Source organism: Sardina pilchardus, chromosome 2, assembly GCF_963854185.1.
Source record: "Sardina pilchardus chromosome 2, fSarPil1.1, whole genome shotgun sequence".
NCBI classification, from domain to species: domain Eukaryota; kingdom Metazoa; phylum Chordata; class Actinopteri; order Clupeiformes; family Clupeidae; genus Sardina; species Sardina pilchardus.
This window is the reverse complement of record NC_084995.1, coordinates 1,223,676-1,230,122: the sequence shown is the minus strand read 5'-3', so window position 1 is coordinate 1,230,122 and position 6,447 is coordinate 1,223,676. Positions and strand designations below refer to the sequence as shown.

General features: G+C 49.3%; 1 non-coding gene across 1 annotated transcript; it reads right to left on the bottom strand.

Moving 5' to 3' along the window:
• Positions 1–747: 747 nt before the first annotated feature.
• On the bottom strand, positions 748–941 carry LOC134075738 (U2 spliceosomal RNA). Its single transcript, XR_009938460.1, has one exon. It is a non-coding gene; the product is annotated as a U2 spliceosomal RNA (small nuclear RNA).
• Positions 942–6,447: the final 5,506 nt, after the last annotated feature.

The following is a 6,447-nucleotide window of genomic DNA, read 5'->3' as shown; positions in this document are numbered from 1 at the left end:
TCATTATCAAACAATGGAAGTGCCGTGAGACCAAACAAAGAGGGGTGATCCTTTCGACTCAAAAAATCCGTGAAAAATTGGCTACAGCTGTGCGAAGTGAAAAAGGTGACATCAAAAAATCCAGCACGTGAAAAATCCTGAACGCAAAAAAGTGATGACTCACCGAAACCGAAAACCCGACGCAAAATGTCCTCCATAAAATATCCCAGGTGAACACGCTCCCGCACATCCGAATTGGAACCCAACACGATCCGAACAGAATTTCTAAGCCGCGCCCCACCGGCCGGCAAGCTGTCAGTCGACGTAGACATCGCCTTCTGCACACACACGTAGAGAACTACACTTGATCTTAGCCAAAAGGCCGAGAAGCGATACCTCACAACTGTACGGGGTCCGGCGCCCCCCCGGGCGACTCCCCCGACGCTGGTACTCCGCAGAGGGGCGGGGCAAGAGAAGAACGCTGACCGCTGGATGACCGCCGGACTTGGGCGAGAGGCGTCGTGGTCTGGTCTGCGTGGTCTGCGTCGTGGTCTGGTCTGGCGTCGGCCCAGTCGGAATTCCTAGGAGACAGTAGACAAGAGAGTTAGTTCGGCAGACAAGACAGACAAGACAGACAGACTTAAAAAAAGAGAAAAAGAGCGGGAAAACGCAAAAGCGGGCGGAAAGGGAGGAGGAGCAGGGGGAGAGACCTGGGACAGAGGATTCTTGGGTTCTTGACTTCTTGACTTCTTTCCTTCAACATTCAAAGAGATGTGCACTGTTCCTGGAGTCACTGCAATACCAGGTCGATGCGTGGAGCGGACGGAGCAAGCCCCTCTTCCGTCTCCCTGTTCCAAAAATCAGATTATTACATAGTCCTCGGGTAGAGGACGTATCAGATATTAAACTGATAAGGACAGATTTTTTTTTTAATATACGTTTATTAAGGAAACAGACAATATCAAACACAAGAAAAACAAAAATGCAGGGACTATGCCCAAGGGTTAAAAGGACATACAAACAAATACAAACCCATTAAACCAGAAACAAACAAAAGGGTACCCACCCCCATACATCACACTCCATACCCAAAACAACAAACCCTGGCAAACCAACCCCATCAGAACACGCCTGCATTCCAATGCCCATGCATTGGCCCTCAGAAAACTGGCCACCCGCTGGTGGTGACCCGGCCTCACCCAAGACCAAGGCTCTGCCGAGGTCAGAGGCCGAAGGTGCCTCACGGAAAACCCCAGCCAAAACCTGGCCCACCGCCCCGCCTTGTGGCTAAAATCCCCCACCGCCAAGCGACACTGAAAAGCAGTGTACAGGGCCAACGCCTTCACGGGGATGCATGCAACCCCCCTCCCCCCACTCCCCACCTTCCTGTACATGAGCTCCCTCCCAACCCACTCCGCCTTACTCCTCCAGATGAAGGAGAACACCTCCCTCTCCAGACGGCGCCCCCAGAGGAACGGCAGGGGATAAACCACCGGCAGATTATTAATGAGGGGCAACACGTCCGCCTGCACCGCAGCCACCCTGCCCGACAGGGAGAGGTACCTCGCCTTCCACCCCGCCACCCGGTCCCGAACCCGGCGATACACCACCTCCCAGTTCCTCCCCGCATTATCCCCCCTCCCAAACCACACACCCAACACCTTCAACCCCTCCTGTGACACACAAAATCCCCCTGGAACCTCCTCCCTCCCCGCCCAACTACCAAAAAACATCACCGCCGACTTCCCCTTGTTCACCCGTGCACCCGTCGCCCTGCAGAACATGTCCAACACCACCCCCGCCCGACGCAGCCCCCCCTCCGTGGACAGCAGAAGGGTAGTGTCGTCCGCATATAAGGCCACCTTCACCGCCTCACCCCCCCCCCCCCTGGCATATGGACCCCCCTCACCAGGGGGTCCCGCCTCAGAAAGGCTGCCAACGGCTCCAAATACATCACGTAGAGTAACGGTGACAGAGGGCGCCCCTGCCGCACACCACCAGCCTGGGGGAACCGCCGCGACGCCACCCCATTCACAATCACCCTGCTCCCCGCCCCGCTGTGGAGGAGCCGGATCCAGGTGAGAAACCCCTGGCCGAACCCCATCCTCTCCAGGACCAGGAGAAGAAACCGGTGGCTGACCCAGTCAAAAGCCTTCTCCTGGTCCACGCTCAGTACGGCCAGGGGCAGATCCCTGGCCTCCGACCAGGAGATAACATCCCGGAGGAGTGAGAGATTCAACCCACAGCAGCCCCCCCCCCCCCCCCCCCCCACACGTCTGGTCCTCCCCGTCCACCAGCGCCATCACCCCCCTCAACTGGATAGCTAAGGCCTTGGCCACCACCTTATAGTCAACGACCAGGAGAGTTATCGGCCTCCAGTTCTCCAGCCTGGTCACCTCGCCCTTCTTAAAGAGGAGGGCGACCAGACCGGACCGCATAGATAATGGCAGAGAGCCCGCCAAAAAACCCTCCCCCACCACCTCCACAAGCCCCGGGCCCAAGATGTCCCAGAAGGCCCTAAAAAACTCAACCGTGAGGCCATCCAGACCCGGGGACTTATCTGTAGCCATACTCCCCAAAGCCGCCCTCAACTCCCCCAGGGAGAGAGGCCCCTCCAAAGCAGCCTGCTCTGCCTCGACCAGCCTCCCCCCCAGGCTGGCCAGGAAGTCCTCCCCCAGGACCCCAGACCCAGGCCGCTCCGAAAATAGCTCCTCATAGAAGTCGGCCGCCACCTCAGCCATGTCGGCCGCGGCCGTCACCACTCCCCCCCCTGCCCACCAAACCCTCCATGGTCATGCGCTGCTGCCGCGCCCGAGCCGACCGCAGGAAGAACCTGGACGGCCGCTCATCCTCCCAGGCCGCCACCCTGGCCTGCAGCTCCAGGCGCCTGGCCTGAGCCTCAAAAAAGGCACCCCCCTCCCTCTTTAACTCCTCCACCCTCTCCACCACAGCCGGGTCGCCCCCCCCGCAACCGAGGCCAGAGGGCCTCCAGCTCCACGGAGGCCTCCTCCACCCGCCACCTCTGCTCCCGGTTCCCCGCCGCCACCCAGACCTGGCAAAAGGCTGCCACCCCCGCCTTCATGGCCTCCCACCAAGCCCCCCAGGAAGGATACAGCCCCCTCCTCGCCCTCCAGCCCCTCAACATAGCCCCACACCGCACAGTGAAATCCCCATCCCCCAACAAACAATTGGGGAACCTCCACCGGGGCCTCACCCTCTCCACCTCCCCGAGGTCAGCTCCCACCCCGACCGCACAATGGTCCGAAAACCAGACCGGCAGGACCCTAAAGCCCGCCAGGGCCACGCCACGGGGAAAGAAAAGGTAGTCCAGACGGGACTCCAACCCCCTGGAGTTCCGCCACGTCGCCCCCACCCAACCCGACCCAGCAGCCTTAACACTAGAAGCGCCAAGCGCCGGTCATTTGACCGCTGACGCGTATTACTAGAAGCGCCGTGTGGGTTTGACCTAGATATACCTAGAACTGCCGGGCTGCGGTCATTTGACCGCAGCGATTACAACAAAAAAAATCTTTTCACTCGATTAAATTCCAGGACCCTACGTTCACGACTTTTCCTAAATATGCGTGTTTTGTCACCCAGAATTTTTAACTGATCGAAAGCACACCGGTACAAGCTAGTTTAGAGCTATTTTGCGCTCACTTATGTGACAACACTATGTTGTCTTGCGTTCGGCCATGTTTGTCCAGGCTGCTATTCTCTTTTCTCACAGCAGATGTCGCAAGGGTTTCCTGTCAGTCGGACAGGAGAATAATATTTTACCATAAAACATATAGTTTATATATGTGCAATATGTATTATATATGTGATTTATTTTACTATTTTTCATTTACATGGCATAGTCTATGGAGGCAATTTACAGTGGTAAAATGCGAGTTTGCTTTGAAAACGTTGCTACGTTGTTGTATAGGCAGGCCTATATGTGTAAAAAATATTTTCAGCTGAAATTCGTCCGTCGTAGCCTATTTATGTACGTAGGGCGCGTATGCCTACGTACATTCATAGTTGTATATCTTCTATTTGTATGGAGTGAGATAGCTGTCAATATATTTGTGTCATAGATTTGATGCACGTTCGTATTTGTCTGTAGTCGTGCATAAAATAAATATTTGTGGGTCATTCCGTGTCAAATCACCCAATTTCAGCTACATTTGGAAAGTGACCCTTTCCAAAAAAATCTGAAATAAATCACAGGTGTTTGTAGACTAAACCTATGCATAAATCTTAAATAGTATGTCTGGATCACTAATGGTTTAAAAACTACAGCCCTTAGAAGCTTCAAGTCATTTTAAGCATTGTGGTGAACAATCCTTTTTGGTCAACTTGCAACGTTATTGGTTCTTTTGGTATTTCACACACATCAGTGAAACTATGTGAATGGAAGCACATTTTCCTGTTGAATTAAGAAATCTAATCAGATGAGACGTGTATTGTGTAATGTCCCCTCTGCAAAGCTCCGAAAATGGCTATTAATTCATTATGTGAAAAGACATCATCACTTTTGAAGGCTTCTCATTCGAAAGGTATGTGCCACAAATTTCATCAGATTTTTTTCCCACTCATATATGGACTATAAGGTCATGTCCATGCATCAACTTTGGTTGTAATCGTTGTCATATTGTCAGAGCATTTTGTTTTAATTGGGCTTGATTTTCAAAAAGCCCATTTTCGTCCTATCATTTCACCATGTGGACAGTTAACAGAATTTTTTTTTAATTTTACCATATCACATTCTGTATGTGAGGATCATCTGTCCAAAATTTGGGCTTGTTGCTGAGTTTCTTTATTGGAGATATGAGTTTTGGAAAATATTCTCTATAAATCCACTGAACTTGCATTGGATCTGCAGTACCACTTTGCACCACATGGGGTGCTCTTTTAATACAATGGAAGTCAATGGAAGAGTAAGAGATTCACTTGTTTGCTGCACATATCCAATCTAAACACACATTTTATGGTTCATAGTTGAATTTCTCCAAGTAATGATTGCAACATGAACAACATACTACTCATAAATAAATCTTATTTAGAGAAAATAAGCGGATCAAGCAAATTATACATACATAAGACTGACTGGTCATCATACATGCAGCAAGAGGATTTAGCATAATTGCCATCTTTGGCAGTTCAGACTGATATAGATAAAGAATGATGGGGCGGCAACAATAGGATAGCATATCCAGTGTTAGATCAGTGGGAATGAGCCTGGAGGACCTTCCTCCAGAGTTGAGGAGAGAGGTTGAGAAGGGGCCTATATGCTTGGTATGCAGTCCTCTGTGAGAGACAAAGAGCATCAAGGTGGATCAGTGGTTTGTCTTCATGTTATCTGGGAAAGAAGTGGGAAAATGAATGTCATGAAGGAACATTAAAAAGGGGGGGTTTCTAAAATTCAGTGCATTGCCGGATGCAGAAAAAAGTTTTGTTTCAGTTGAGATCAGGTATTTTAAAAAGATACTTGATTAGTTATCTCCTTTTCATGAATGCGTCTTGGATCCAGGCAATAGTGTTTTGCCCTCATACCTTTTGATGAATACGTTTATGTGATGGAAACATGCATGGTCATCTTCATCAAGTGAAATACCTGCTCTGAACTGCATCTGATGCTTTTTCTGCATCTGACAATGCACTGAATTCTTGAAACCCCTTTTTTCTTAAATATGTTAATGACTTTCATTTTCCAACTTCTATGGTGGTGTATGGTGTAGTTACAAAGATGGCAAGCTAAATCCTCTTGCTGCATGTATGATCAGTCAGTCTTATGTGTGTATATTTTGCTTGATCAGTTTATTTAGCTAAATAAGATTTATTTATGAGTAGTATGTTCATGTTACAATCATTACTTGGAGAAATTCAACTATGAACCATAAAATGTGTGTTTAGATTGGATATGTGCAGCAAACAAGTGAATCTCTTACTCTTCCATTGGTAGACTATTTCAGATTTGTGCATAGGTTTAGTCTACAAACACCTGTGATTTACTTCAGATTTTTTTAGAGAGGGTCACTTTCCGGCACTGGGTGATTTGACACGGAATGACCCTTGTGAGTTCTCAAATGAGTCCAGTCGTGCATAACATATATTGTGTGTATTTTATCCATCAGAATACGGATGGGGAAAAAAATACGAATTCAAAAATTACAAGTACGAAATCAAACTTTACAGGTAGGCTTTCATTTATGAGTACGACTTCGCACAAATGACTCAACTGTCAAAATACGTCATCGCCACATTCAGAGACATTACTTGTTTGCTGGACTGACTGAGTTACGTCGCGTCAAAGACCTATCCTATTTCCAGTTTCGAGGAGATTAAAACGGCAAGTGGCGCAGCGTTAACTTCCTTGACTGGGACGCAGACAATCCGAGTTCACATCTTGGTAGGGGCGAAATAGTATAGCTCATATTGACTGTATTCACTGACCGTTTTTGAATGTCGACGAACAATTATTTT